This window comes from Macrosteles quadrilineatus, unplaced genomic scaffold (genome assembly GCF_028750875.1).
Source record: "Macrosteles quadrilineatus isolate MER2022 unplaced genomic scaffold, UCM_ALF_1.0 Scaffold_3__2_contigs__length_128488019, whole genome shotgun sequence".
NCBI classification, from domain to species: Eukaryota; Metazoa; Arthropoda; class Insecta; order Hemiptera; family Cicadellidae; genus Macrosteles; species Macrosteles quadrilineatus.
The window spans coordinates 78,630,998-78,647,216 of NW_026542596.1; the positions used below are offsets into that span (position 1 = coordinate 78,630,998).

The window sequence follows — 16,219 nt, forward strand, 5'->3', positions numbered from 1 at the left end:
TTAGCTTACTACTCTGAGATTCTTTATTCTTTGCATTTAAACTATTTTCGGTAAATTTAAGTCCTAAAACACAATGGTCTGTAATATTTAAGTCAAAAATTGCACTTTCAAATTGGTTTACAAGTCTATGTTTTATAAAAATATGGTCGATTAAAGTATTAGACTTGGGTGTGACTCTGGTTGCATCATTTACCATACATAAGAAACCATTATTTTCCATAATATTACTATAGTTTGTAGAATCTACTTTACCATCAAACAAATTTATATTCATATCACCCAAAACAATAGCATTACAGGTAAAATACTCCATGTAAGTCTCAAGTTCATTGATAAATTCTTTTTCAGAGTGCTCTTGTAGTCTATATACACAAAACAGCTTAAAAAAATGCTTACTTATTTTAACGTCTACTAAAAGGGTATCTGCAGTTCTCATACTGCTTACTTTTGTCTCAGTAACACAAATAGAATCCAATGCGTAACAAATTACACCACCTGATCTGTACGAATCATTACATTGAGAAAATATATTATAGTTTGGAATATTGTACAGATTTGTCTCATCAGAGTTTATCCAAACCTCACTTAGCACAATGAAAGTAATACATTTACGCAATTGTGACAGTTCAGCTAAAAAGTTATTGAAATTTTTTCTTAAACTTCTAATATTACAATATATTAAGGTGAAAATTTCTTTGTTATCATCATTGGTAACCTCAAAAAAATTACTACTTAGGGAAGAAAAGTAATTAAAACTATTAAGCTCCATAACACATGTTTTTCAAAAAACAACTCATGACTTTACAGGTAAAAAATTTACAATATGTGAGAGAAAATAAAGAAAACAGAACTTGTTTTAAACAAGCTTTTTTACTTGAGTTTTTCAATGTCTGTTTCATTTTCAATCTTGATACACTTTTCACCATTAGCTTTTCTAACAAAGAATTTCCCCTCACGACACCAGACAAAGGCATAGCCGATGTCGCGACATTTCTTTTTTAGTTTTGATAGAAATAACTTATTTATTGGAGAGAGGTGTTCATTTACAAAGAGACTGGTTTTAGGAAAGGACGAGTTTACCTTATCCGCTGTTAAAATTTAGCTGTATAAATTTGTTTTATGTCTTGATAAAGCTAGGCTATAAACAAAAATAGATGATAACATTGTGTTTTTGGAACCAGAAGATGAGTCTAGAAGCTTTAGAAGGATATAAGGATTTTGGGTTTGTTTAAAGAGGACGCAAAAGAAAGTATTTACTTAAGATGAATCGTTCAGTGACCTGTCGTTTTGGGCCTCTGATATTAAATAAGTAGGTAATATAATGTAAAGGGAATTATTTTTTATGAAACAGTTGACGCAAAAAATTAATTTCATTTTTACGAAGTATACTTTGACGAATATAACAAATTAGTTTGTAACAAGTTCGCTCCTCGAAGTTTGTCACCAAGTAATATTATTGTTAAACTTACTCACTCAACTAACTTTCTTTACAAAGTTCTAAAATAATCGAATTATGGATTTCTAGGCTAACCACCTTTATAAATAATATAGGACAATCAACTATAGAAATAAATGAATATTATTTTCATGTTAATTACTTGGAAACATACATACTTACAATCATAAAACTACCTTTCTTTCAGTAGAAATATTGATTTTACATCTTGATATTAAAGGTTTTTTTAAATTACTGTCTGTGTTAAACAAAAGCATTTATATCTCTAGCCTTAGTTTTAGAATAAGGTATTGTGATTAATTTCAATCACTACGGATTACAATATACCTCATAACCATTAACAATCTATTATTAATTGTATTTTTATGAAGATTATAATTATTATAAATTAAATATTTGCTATCTTCTCTCTGTTTCAACAATCCATTTTTCTGACTTGGACTCCTGTCATGTCAATAGAGGTCATATTACGTTTGTCAACCTAAATGTTTATTAACGAAATGCTGACGTCTTCCGTTGCAATCGCAACATCATTAAAGCTTGCAAAACGTCAAAACACGAGAAAAAATTATTGCATATACCAAAACACACAACAAACGAAACATGAAACTAACGAAGAAAACGCTCCCATGAGTAAGGAACCAGACTTGAATATTATCCCATAAAGCCCTGCTCAGGACAATGCCCCGAGGCAAGGGTGAATGTAAATATTGTTTTATCAAAGAAGGTCAACAATAACTTAGTTGATTTTCCAATCGTCTCTACGTGAATAATATTATTTTTTCCATGCTTTTATTGAAAGGAATTTCAATAGATTACCAAATTTATGTTTAAAAAAGTCAAACGTAATGCCTGTTTCCGCGAAGTTAAGTATGGACACACTCACATATTTTTCTATACGAGCCGTACCCAAAATTGAAATTTTGGGGGGATTTGGAGGGGGTGGGAACCATGTCATGTCTGGGGAAATTAGAACTACAACTGCAACTACAGCGTGTAAAGAATTGTGTTGACCTTAGGCGCACTTGCCTACCCGCCAGTCCTCCTGGACGAATATATTTTGTCTGCCAACGATTCCTACTCTACTTAGAATGATCAAAATGATCATTTAGGAAATCGCAAGATAACCTAATTGTATAACTAAAAAATATAAATCACTTGATCTATTTGTAAATTTAAATGATATTATTTTACATTCCACTAAAACAACTAAGAATTTGAAGGGATTTAGTATTCCATTTCCAGTCAAACAAATGTATGTTGATTAGCAAACGCAAACACTCAATACAAATTATTTACAATTTACTTTTAACTTTTAAAATGTCCTAAAAGTAGTCCATGATATTATATCATCGGGATTCTTTTGAGTAGGGAGTAAAAATAAATCTTATAGAAAAAAAAGTTTTACAGTGCTAATTGTTTACATACTTCGTTACACTGATTCAAAAATGGAAAATTATTTGTCATAATATGATTTCTTGCATTGTGTTTTTGAGTGTTTTCTTATAAAAAAAAACTAACAAAGTAATAAAGTGTATATTGTTGGAATTTTTCTTGTAAAAGATATTACAGGAGATGAAATATAAGAACGTTATTCAGGAAGAAAGTTTAACAAGCTGTTTTTGCAAGGGCGATGCAATATTCTCAGTTCAAGCCAAACATTCTACATAACCTTCCTCTTACAAGCTGCACTCGCTTCTCTAATATATGAAATATTACATTTATGGCTTTGCTTAGAGTTTACTGTTACAGGAAACTATTCCAAAAGTATAACATTATTTTTTATTACTAAAATATAGGGTTATTAAACTATTTATACAGGGTTTATTTTCAAATATATCACAAAAACACCACAAGATCCACCCAGTTGCCCTAATAGTGGCCTTGATTTGAAGATCCAAAATAATCAGGCTTTATAACTACTGCTACTACTACTAACAATATTAAATGTAACTGTTTTATAAACTACGTTGACCTTATCTGGAAAAATAAATCTCGCCGTTAAGTTTATTCTTTTTAATCTAAAAGTGGGAGAAGATCTTATTTAGAACCTGCAAATAATTTAAAGAGAAAGTAAATTTAAACATTTTTGTTTAATTAATATAAACTTTTGGGCAATTCAGTGGGTTAACTGTTGGAAACCAGATATTGAATTATAAACCACGTGTATACAATTTGGCATATTTAACGATTTTTGGGAAAGAATTGTCCAAATCCTGGTCATGTTCCTACCTAACGTTGTCGTTTTTGCTAATAGCATTAACTGATGGCCAAAAGGTCAATATTATCTAAGTTCAGTAATGATCTCCATGGGAATCGAAACAGTGAGTTTCAAGAAGATAAACACTATAACGATTTGGCCACCAAGAGAATTATGTTTACGATAGCCTCTCAGAGGTTATGTTGGATGATAATGACTAAATAGTAAACATAAATCAACTTCAATATACGATATCAAAATTAAATCAGTTCATTGGATTTTATTTATTTCTATAATTTTGTTGAATTGATGGATTTGTTAGAGTTTCTATGTATTTAGATACACAGCATGTTTTCGTATTTTAGTTGGATCTAACCAGCCATACACGACAACAGCCTGAATCCATCTTCATCAATCAGAAACCTACATTCTTATTTTATTTTATCTCTATTCAAAGCCTTTCCTTGGCATATATATCTACTAGCATGGACCCAGCTGTAGTTATTATTCGTTTTATTAGTTTTTATGTAATTTTAGTTTAGGTAAAATTTTAACATACATGTAATTGTGGGTTAACGAACTATACGTAACACGTTTAGGTAAATGAAGACAATCCTTATTTGTAAAGTGTTTGAAAATAGAGCTTTTGAGCTTATAGGATTTTCCATATTCGTCTTGATTAAATAATATCTTGGTTTCTACCTTAAATTGCCATAATTAAGCCTTTAAGCAGAATAATTCAAATATACATTATTTATATGATGATAGTCACGATATACTTTATTGCATTTTAAGGTACATGTTAATTATCTCAGTATCAGGTTTATGGCCTTAATGATATTTTTTATCGAAGTAATTGTAGCCAAATAAAACTATGAGTTTTCAAGTAAAGATTCTTCAATTTATGCTAGCCTGATACTTTGATATTCTTCTCTCATTCTGATACTAATAAAACAACAATACTTTATAGTTTCAACATAACCGTTATTTAACAAAACACTTGTCCATCTGTTTCACGTCTTCTCCATTTTTACGTAACTAAGAGTGATGTCAAACGATCATAATGTAATTTTAAAACAATCGTCAAAATTTCTTTTATGGCTTCCCTGTCACGTAGTTAAGATGGAGTTTAAATCTATATATATAATTCCGTAAGACAAATTTTTGTAAAGAAATTGTGAGTGACTGGATGGCCGTAGAAGGATGGGAGGGGTCTTATTTTAAAGGTCTTGACGTGAATTTTGAGGGAAAACTATTCATTTTTCTTATTTTTTTTACCATAAATTCGCAACAGAATAAAACTTTTCCCATTAAAACAACATGGGGTTTAATTTGTTTACATCTTTTGAAATTAAAACAGATGCTGATTTCTGTTTACTTCAATACAGCTGATCGTGCTATATCTTGAAAACAGTGATCAATACACGCATTTGGTTTACTTTTAGCCAGTCAACTATGAAATGTATACTATAATAAAACTGAAATCTTGAAGATTAATCAGAAAAACGTCTCCATTCTTTGTTTATATTTAAATCATATACTCAAGTTTCATTTTTTCATGCTTTTATGTTATTGTCGTGTTAAAGGAATAAACGACATAGAATAAATATTCTGTACTAGGGTTGCTTTCAGAGAGGTGAAAGCCAGTTGAGCGGAACAAACGTATATTTGTATAAGTAACTAAATGTAAAAAGGTCAATAGATTTATTTACTAATGCTGGTTTTAAAGATTAAAATTATAATAATTCAAATTTACCTCTTCGAGAAGTGCATTATGGTAGTTTTGACCAGGAAAATATTACAGTAGTTGGAATCTGATATTAACATCCAAAAAAGGCATTAAAGTATAAAAGAGAGAAAGGAAATTTAACATTCAAATTCAACTGTAGCCTACAACAAAAACATTGGACTTCATTTTTCACCCTTACAATTGGTTAAAGTATTTAAGTATAAAAAAACAGTACCTATTAAAAAACGAGTATTGTATAACAACAGGAGAGGAAATGTGACATTTAAATTCAACTGTGCAGCATAAACATAGGTTAAACTCAGCTTTCTTTGCTGGAAATAATTTATGATTGTTAATACCAAGTATTCTTGATGGAGGATATGATTGTAATGTAACTGGAATGTAGGTCTTCTGCCATTATTAGGACGATTTAGCGGCATTTTAATACTGGCCTTAATAATACCATTGACCATTGAATACAGTAGATTTTGATGAAAATGCTGGCTACAAATTCAACATGGGGATGGAATGTCTAGTTGTATTGATATTTGATAGTCAAAGATAAAACATAGGCCTACTAAAAATGTAGGGCTATTTTAATGTAAGACTCAAATGTAAAACGCCTTTAAAAGACTAAAATAAACTGAATTATCAGTCATGTATTTCAATGTTAAAAAACGTAAAAACTGCAAAAAGTCTTACTTATTGAACAATAAAATAAGATGGCTGAAATGTAGGCATAAACATAAGTAATAAATAAACATCGCATTCAGCTGATTTAAGTGAAAACAGAATAATAATAAGAAGGGAAGACATGCCTTAAATATACAATGTAGATAATATGATTAGAAATTAGTAGCCTACTTCTGGACAGGCCTAGACAATTATCCATACCGTGGTTAAAAGTGTACTTCTATAAGCCCAGGTTTACTTAGCAACGGTTGTAACTGGACGTATGTATAGTTGGTATAGTCCGTGGCTTGGTAATCAAATAACAGTATTTATATAGGATAGGCTACTGTTATCAACATTTGAAATGACTGAATTGTTACCAAATTACTGTTTCACAAAATGCAGATTCCATTTTCAGCCGAGCCATTAAAATGAGGATTTGCCGAACAATTATTAATATTACAGAATAGTATATAATGATATACAACTTTTCACATTCCATAATTATATGTTAGTTTTGCTATGGTCAAAGGTACAAATCCAAATGTTCTCTTTTCTTTTGGTCAGTATGTAATAATTTGCTAGAATCATTGACTTTATACAAAGTCAAAGCTAGAGTACTGTAGATGGTTTGTTAAGTTAAGACCATATGCAAGCATTTTTGAAATCGTTTCCCCGTTTAACCTTAACCAACTATTCCATTCCAAAAGATAAAAATTACATGGTGCAACACAAATAAACAACCCGATCGCCTACCTATAACCTACACTATACCTTCCTAATCTAACCTTACTTCAAAACACTTAATGTAGTCACGAATACTCATAAACCCCGACCTACCTCCCCACATGCCTAAACCAGTGTTCAATCTGCGTTTTATCAATAAGTGTAATAACTTACTGTACCATCGATGTAATTCAACATAATATAACCTATGAGGTATTATCGGATTAAATACCGATTTCGATGCGGTTCGATATATCGCTTATTAAATCCTGATTTCTAACATTGGCTGTTTCTAATCAGCTGGCAACACAAATAGGTTCCCAAGAAAGTAGTCACCGGTCCGTATCCCTCCGCTCCTTGTTTATGCTCCGCGCATTGAGAAAGTAGTTCCGTATATTTTCTCGATTTTCAGTGAATTCCGTGCCTTAAAAAAATGTTTTAACGGCATTTTCTTGTTTATTAAAATCATAGGAATGGTTTAAAATCGTTTAAAAGAAAAGTATAGAAAGTTCAGAAATACCTTATGATTCTCTTGTTTACATTTTTCTTGTAAACAAAAAAACTGTCATAGCTACTTTAGTCCCATAAGCCTAATGTTAAAAATTTTAAATTTTAAGTTCGTTTTAAATTGCATTAGCATTATCTAATTGAAATGTGTTTGCTTACAAACCATCTCATTATTAGTCTAAGCAGTCTTGTTAAGTTTGGCTGAAATGTGTTCAGCCGTTATTGAGTGATGGTGTTATATTGTTTGCATTGAAGTTGATCCCAAAGAGCTTCGCTCGCTCCGCTCAATAATCAAAGAGTCAAAATTAAATCTAACTTCTGTTTTGTTTTTATTTTTAAATCATATGTTCAAGTTTAATTTAAATGATGTTGTTTTCTTTATATTTCTAAACATTTTAAGGTTAAGGTTGTGTTAATATATACAACTAAAATAACCTACAAATGTTATTGGTTCTAAAATGGTGTATTTGCATTCCTTCGTAAGTAAATATTTTTTTAGTGCAGTGAATATACAACGTAGAGTAATCATATTCGATCATACTTTTATAAAATCGCCAGGGATTCAAGATGTTTTGGTATGTAGGCTGCTGGATATATATTCTTTTCATTATAAGTACTGTAATTAATATGAACGCCAGGGGAAGACCACAAAGGCGGGGAGCTGTTCATAGGAATGACAGTGCGCGTAGAAGAGCAAGAGTAGATAATGACGAACTTAATCAAGATATGTTACAACCCCTTTTTAGGAGACCCATGGTAGACGAGAGAAATTTAAATATCCATGATGCAGGACCAAGAGTGCATTCAATGTAGTGCTCTTCATTTTAGAGAAGAACTAAAGAATAATCATTTTATGACATGTTGCCATAACGGACTTATTAACCTTCCTCAGCCAAAAACTAATGTAGAACTTAAAAATTTGTTTGAAGAGAGCCCACAACTGTATAAATTCATTCGACAATACAACAGTGCGATGGCTTTTGCTTATTTTTCAGCCAGTAAGAAAGATATTCCAGGAAAAGGACCATACTGTTTCAAAATTCAAGGACAGATTTATCGTTCAATCTCAGATTTGCTGCCTCAACATGATGAAGACCCCGTGTATGGCCAATTGTACATTATTGACACATCAACAGCAACAGAAATTCATCAAAGGCGTCGAGAAAATAGTGACTTAAAACCTGAAATATTGTCAAAACTAGCTGAAATTCTATTAGAAAATCCATTTGCACAAATTTACAAAAGAGCTTCGGAAGAAATGGTTGTACAAGGTGACAGTGAATTAGAACTTAGGTTTGTAGACAGGATAAATATGGATCGTCGTAGGTAGCCTATAATAAGCCTACTGCAGATGAAATTGCAGGCGTCTTCAATTCATCTGAAGGCGAACCTCCAATTAATTTTTAAAATTCCAAACAGAGAAGCTTTTATTTATCCTCATTAACCACAAGACCAAAGCTACCTTAGTAAACCAGTTATATTTATATTCACAAACAATGATATGTTTGCTGCCTTTTCATGTTAAACCACTGGAGTGATTCAAATTATTTATGGAAAATAACATCAACAAAAGCAAACAAAGAAGAACAACAAACTGGTTTTTACACAAAAGATATGGTGTAGGGATGCCTATTCTAACACATAGATAATGTTATTCTGAGTTTGTTTAAATACCGGAATTGCAATATGTTGTTTTACATTTCAGCTTTTTAGGGACTTATGTCCCTACAAGCCACTAGTAATGTTAAGGTTAAGTTCTTCACGTAAATGTTATAGTATTTCAGAAATAGGGCAAATATCGGGTATTGATTTAAACTTTTTATTACCTCCTCATTTGCAATATTCAGTTTTAAAAATACCATTTTTTAATGTATTTGTTTACACATTTTAAGTGATTTCCCACTGGAGGTTACTGGATTCTTAAAAACTGTTAAGATAAATCTGTCTAATTGACATTAAACTACGTCAACCCCTTTCGCAATAATTTATGAACGCTATTACTAATACGTATGGACTGCACTACATACATTTTATGTAATTTATGTAAGATACTTCAGACCGTAAAAGCCTTTGTAAGCGATGAATCCTTTGGCCAACGCTGGTGAGTGTAATAGTTCCCTTGACGGCCGTTAATATTAACGTTCATCCTCTTATTGTTGCCAACCGCTCAGAAACACTACTACATGACTTGTTCCCTATATTATACTTTATATTCGGCAGTATATACACAATGAATACCACTACTAAATTGTCAATTTGTGGTAGGAGAGTATATTGTATGAATTATCCAATCTAACACGACGATAAACACAAATTATAAGGAACTATTTTCATCGGCAGAAACAGCAGACGAATTTTACAACTCTCGATATGTTCAGCTCAACCACCTCACCTCCAGCTGATTTGTTTCCTATTAGAGAAGCGTAAGAGCCGGAATGCTCACGCTGAAAACAGCTGTTTTGGCTGCAGTTTGAGGTATATATTAATCAAATGAGCCTGAAATTAATCTGTTTAACACGAGCTCGAGTATAACATCAAGGCAAAGCCTAGGTTTTAAAGTCATAGACGGTCAAAAGGAGAGTTATGGTTCGTGTGATAAACATAATTGACGGCATTATTGAGTTTTTATTATTTAGCTCACTAAATTGCAAAAAATAAAATTTCATAAATTGTTTAAATTAAAAAAATGTTTTTTGGTTTTACACGAAAAGCTGTTGCCGTTATTAATTCCTTTGCCCTGAAGTGATTATTTTGTGGATGGATACGTTTTATTTGCAGACATATTTACCACGAATTCTGAATTTGATGAGTGTACACAAAAGTTCGTTGGATCAAATTGTTTAATAATATTTCAGCTGTAGATCTTTGGATTTTTTTAAAGTTTTGAAACATTTGATCTTGCGGTCCACAGAGTTTATGAATTACAATAGTATATTCTAGCTTAGTGAACTTTCCAAACTATATGCCTACAACATATACGACACACTGCTAGAGCTTTGGTTTAGTTTTGTGCAAGCTTATCAATCTATTACTGTAAATAGGTTGTGATAATTAGCACAATAATTAGATAGTGAATGGAGTTTATTGTCCAATACATTTAGAAATATGCACATTATCCATTTTCCGTGTTAAAAACCTGTATTATTGTAACTGTAATGGTGCTTATAGCCTGTTCATCAAGTCACCTTCAGGGTAGACGCCTAACATTCTGTGCAGCGAGTTATTAAGTCATGAATCATGTTAAATTAGATTATAAAAGGGAAGTTAACAACTATTTGGGGTTAATCATTAAAATTGTTGTTGAACGTAAGGTAGTTCTTAAAGGTTTGAATTCAATCGTAACTATCATATAAACACACCAGATAATTATCAACAACCAAACATACTTAGGCCTATACAATTTTACTAAGTGATCTATTGTACACAATAAATACTTCTATTACTACATTACAAGAAAATAATACTTTTCAGACTTACCACATAACACCAAATACTGTAACGCAGAAACACTTGTTTGAGATTTTTCTGAAAAGAAGAATAGAATTAATAATAGTATCATACTAAAAAAGTTGGCAAACAGATATATTCCTTTCAGAATTTTAATATTATAAGTATTCAACTGGCATTTTCTTGACTAAGATTTCGCTTAGATAAGATATTCGGCTAATGTTTGGATCAAGCTGTATACTCGGGGAGTCACCATCATCTAAATTTGAAACATTTTTCTACAACATTGACTTTTTTATTAAACAATAAAACTTTTTAAAATCTTAAACTAAATTATGTCTATTGGATTCCACAAAATGCAATTTTTATAATATCTGTTAATGCGGAAATGATCTATTTTGCGTAATATGAACAGGTGTGGCAATTTACTCATTTCCATGCAGTGGTAGGAAATTATTATAATGATGCTTCAAACACTTAAAAGTTAAGTTTGTTCACATAATATATTAATAAAGTAGAATATTTTGTAATACAGTAAATCCCATACCTACAGTAAGTACCGTATAAAAATAATAGACAACCCTTAACAGTTAAATATCAAATATATTAGCAAGTCCAAAAAATATTCAATGATGTAAACACTATAGTTAAAGAGGTATCCTTTTTCGACTATGAAAGAATTAAATATAAATCATTGCAACTAAATCGTCCGGGTTGCGTCATCCAATGGTGCATTTGCTCCGAATCACATTATAGGGGGGAAACTGCCTATCTAGTAAGCGGTTAGCAGTTAATTTGTGGAAATGGTTTAGCATTTGCAATCATTATCAAACATTACATCCACCTGCTGGCTGGGTAGAGTTTAAGTAAGCTTGGTACAGTATAAAGCTGAGCTATTGTGTACTGGTGCTAAAATTTTAACCAAGTGCAGAAACGTGTTCTACTATATTAGCATACTAGTACTACATTAACACTTTACAGTTATTTACCCTTTTTTTTGCATTGTTTCAAGCTTTTTGAAGGAAAAACATAAACAACAATTTTTTTGCAGTAACTTGTTTTGCTGTTTATTCATATTCAAGCATTAGGATCCACAACACGTCTGAAAACATAATAATGTCTTCCCTCGTCTTTCACACTCCGGTTTTTCGTCATACAATATTTACAAGCACCAATAAACTTACTTTCAAATATCCAAACCATACTACCATCCCCTGTACATCAAAACATAATTCTGATAAAAAATTCAAAGATCCACCTGTAATGAAATCATAAACTTAACTTATATTTCAAGGTTTTTATTTGGTATCATAACTATCCAAGTACACATCAAACTTTCGTTTGTAAAATTGCTGTCTATCTTCAGTTCATCCAATGAAAGTGACATTAAAAGATACGAGGCGTCCTGAGAAGGCCGTAAAGTAAGAGATAACCTCATAAGTGATGGCGTAGAAAGAGTTATTGCTAAGGCTTTATATTGTATTATACATGCCTTCTAAAGTGTACTGTAAAAAAAAAATTATAAATGACCGTTTTCGTGCATTGTATTTATCACTAATCTGGGCTATACCATTTCAATTACATAATGTTTATCATGTGTTATTATGAGTTAATTTAAAATCCACATATATCTGCAATTTAAGGTCTCATGATATAGAACAATATTTAATATTATATTGTCTACTTAGGATTCTTATTTGCATTTTTGTTTTACTTGAATAAAGAAATATATGATATTGAGAAATTTGTTTACCTAAAAATCGTTCGCAATGTGTCTAGTTTAAGCTTTAAAAAGAAAATCGGACATTAAATTGGGTGTACCTAATAATTTTTGGGGAAAATGACTCATTTTAACTTTTGAGAGTATGAACGTTTTCATTTAAAAAAGAGGTCAGTCTATTTTTTTATAGATGCAGTCTGTCTAGTAGACCAATCAAATCCCTGAGTTTCAAGGAATCGATCTAGAGTCCCATCGGTGAGGAAGGTTTTGCTGTGTTGGAGATTTTATTTTGTGAATATCCATAGCTTATTCTGTTTCCAAATAACAATATAGTATTTGAACGCCAAATTGTATGTATAAAAGATTATGGAATGGTTAAACAAAATAATCTTTCAAACAGCTACATTCTAATATTGTACATTTTTTTACTACTTTACAACTTTACTTTACTACCTTTTTACTAAAAAAAAAACTTTAAAAATTAAAATACGTGCTGAATAAAGAGTACTTTAAATGGAAACAAGCTGTGACTAATGATGGTATGGCGTTCCACTTCAACTAGAATGAGCCTGCACTTTATCAACTGAACAGCTGTTGGATAATGGCAACTCGGTTAGTTGATAGTTCTATACACTCGTCGTATCAGCTGATCTCTTGTTTTATAAGGTTTTTACATTTCTTTTTATCGAAACTCAAAATATTCACTGAATTGTAATACAATGAAACAAATGGACATTTATATAGGTTGGAATATACGACTGAATATATTCATATCAATAGTTCTATCTTCAAGAAGAACTGTTAATATTGGAATTAATACTAATTTGAAATAACAACTTCGCCAATATTTCAGAATTTTTAATTTTTATGAGGCCTTTCGCCAGCTATGCTGGCATCATCAGACACATTACATAAACATAACCTTCAGTTTTGTGATGTGTCTGATGATGCCAGCATAGCTGGTGAAAGGCCTCATAAAAATTAAAAATTCAGAAATATTGGCGAAGTTGTTATTTCAAATTAGTATATCAATAGTTATTCATTTTTTTTACATTAAATTGGGTAATTTAGATTTAAGTCATAAAAATCAACCAAAATAACTGTTTTAAGCTTATGACCCATTAACACTCACAACCTCACAAGTATTTTCCCCATTCAATAAAAATTTAGAGTAAACTATTGTTTTTATTTCATAAGGAAAAATGATCTTATCACAAACGAGTACTATAAACCTTTTTGGTTTTGCAAAAGTAAATAAGCTAATAATCTCAACAGGATATTGAAACTGCAATATCCAGTTAATTGATAAAGTTTAAATCTAAAGAGAATATAAAACCTTGTTTCTTGGAGCTTTAGCAAAGCAATTAACTTCATTTCTCTTGTTCTTACTGTCAAAGATTTAGTTCCAGACTTTTAATTAAAGCATAGATGTTAAATAGCTTTCCACTCGAATAAGATCAAGTTTTCAACTTATCTAGATAGATATCTTTATTATTTATCCTTTATCCATTGCCCAAACCTAAAAGATTGTCCTTCATTTTTTACATAATTTTGTCTTCCTTTATGTTTCTTATTGTACGTACATAGGTAGATTTTGCTAAGATTAAATAATCAAAAATTTTCTCAACAATAAGTTTTTTTGTTTACCCATGAATCAAACAATCATGTTTGTTTACAGAGCATAAGAAGGTTAACTATGGTATTCAGTTTATTCACCTAGTAGACATGTTCAACTTACACTTAAGGTCATAATTAATCTACCAGTCTGAGGTCTACCACACAAAGAAATATTGTTGAAACCCCTAACCACCAAAGCAACCACTATAATGACGTACAATGTATGGTAGCAATCGAGACTAATTTTGTACTTTTTACACACTGACACACCAACCGTGATATTTTTCATTGTTTTCGTGTAAACGTAAAATCTATAATTTATTATGGATACTGAATTCTTATTTTTACTGCACTTATAGATCTTTGTGATTTTGACGTTGTTGATGTCGTCATGGAAACATAAGATTTCGTAATAGTATATCAACTGTATTGTAACGTCAGTGTGGTTGCCATGAAAAAACGAGTTTTTCTACAGTATATGTATTTTTACTGAGACTTAAAATCCTTTCAGGGCTATGGACGGATATATCCGTCAATCTTTGTTTATTTTCCAGGCTGAAAACGAATACATCCGTCCTTTCTTTCCGTAATTTCTTTTCTGTGCTATAGCGGATATATCCAGCCAAAAAAATAATCAGTATACACCAATCTTTATAATAAGAAAAATAGTTATTTGTGCAACTAGTGAGAAAAGTGAGCAATTGACTCACTCGAGAGAAATCCTTACTCACGAGCCGTAGGCGAGTGAGGAATGGTTTCTCGAGTGAGGCAAATTGTACTTTGAACTCGAGTTGCACATTATACTTTTCGTACAGTTACCATAAAACCATAATTTGTTACCATAATTTATGAAGAAACATAACCTATTTTTGCCCAGTGAACTTTTAATATAACATTTAATGTGAAGTGACAAATACAACAGTACAACAGCTGACCAGCTGATTTACAGCCAGTGCTGCCAACGTACTTCGCGCGCATACGACGTTGCCTGCATGTTACGTGCTCACTATTTCGTGCCTTTACGTTGCAAATCTGGAGTGAGACAAAGTAATTAGAGTGAGACAATGTTAACATTGTCTCACTGATGAGCGAATTGGCCACTTTGCTTTCTCAAATCAGTGAGAGAACATGTACATTGTTAGGTAACTGTAGGAAAAAAACATTACACTGCATTATAAATGGGTAATTTGTATAATAATAGCACCAGCTATTCCGGCTACTATTTTGCACCATAGGGTGAGTAAATATTGTGAAACTATCATTTCACACATGGTTGTTAGTGAGTGTAGTTTACATTTTTTTTTTTGTGTTTTGTGCTTTATTTTTATGTTATCGAGCTAAAGTGACTAATCCAAACGATCTGAAATTTGAAGATAGTATGGGATGCTTAATAGAAGCATAGATGAAGTAATATAAAATGATAAAAGTATGTCTGGGGGGGATTTTATACTTGGAAATGAAAATAATAGTATAGAATGTGATGAATATGATGAACCTGAAGAACGTCTTTGGCCCCCCAAAAAAAACATAAGGTGGACGGATATATCCGTCAAATTAAATGTAATTTCTTCATAACTGTTTTAAAAAAGTTAGTTCAGCCCTAAGGAAAACCTTTTTATGGCCCATGAGTTATTTCAAGCAGAATAAATACAAAACATAACCACTTTATGTCTTTTTATTTTGTCATAAAATAATTAAGCTCGAGCCCTTCATTAATTTAGCCTGGGAAGGGTTAAGATCGTATTGTTTTGTATCGTTACACCAACCTTGAAATCATCGTAGGTGTTGGCATGGCAACCAAATCCCGCCTAAATATTGTAACTTTTGTAAAAAAATATATATTAAGTTTCGTATTGAAATTTAAGTAATGGGTTTTCCAAGGGCTGTTATGGGCTTGCATAACATCTGGTAAAATTGCATTTTCAAGCAGTAGTTGAAAGGCAAATATAATCCCCTAATGACAATCAGTTCAATACTTAACAGAGTGTTGTAGTATTAGGGAGAATAGACGCATGTATTTTTTTAAGGTTATTTAGTTGTATTTGGATATTGATTTTGAATAAAAAGTATCATCAAAAAATGAATACCACAATCTTAACCCCCTTTTAATCATTTCGCCTTCAAAAAATTCACACTCAGGAAGAC

The 16,219-nt window shown here is 31.2% G+C and overlaps 1 protein-coding gene across 1 annotated transcript in view; it reads right to left on the reverse strand.

The window, feature by feature from the left end:
* Positions 1–16,219, reverse strand: part of LOC128988484 (uncharacterized) — a 730,054-nt gene that overhangs the window by 526,455 nt on the left and 187,380 nt on the right. Inside the window, exon 5 of the mRNA XM_054409815.1 lies at positions 10,768–10,815. The gene's annotated coding sequence lies outside the window, so the exon portion shown is untranslated. The remainder of the gene's footprint in view (positions 1–10,767; positions 10,816–16,219) is intronic.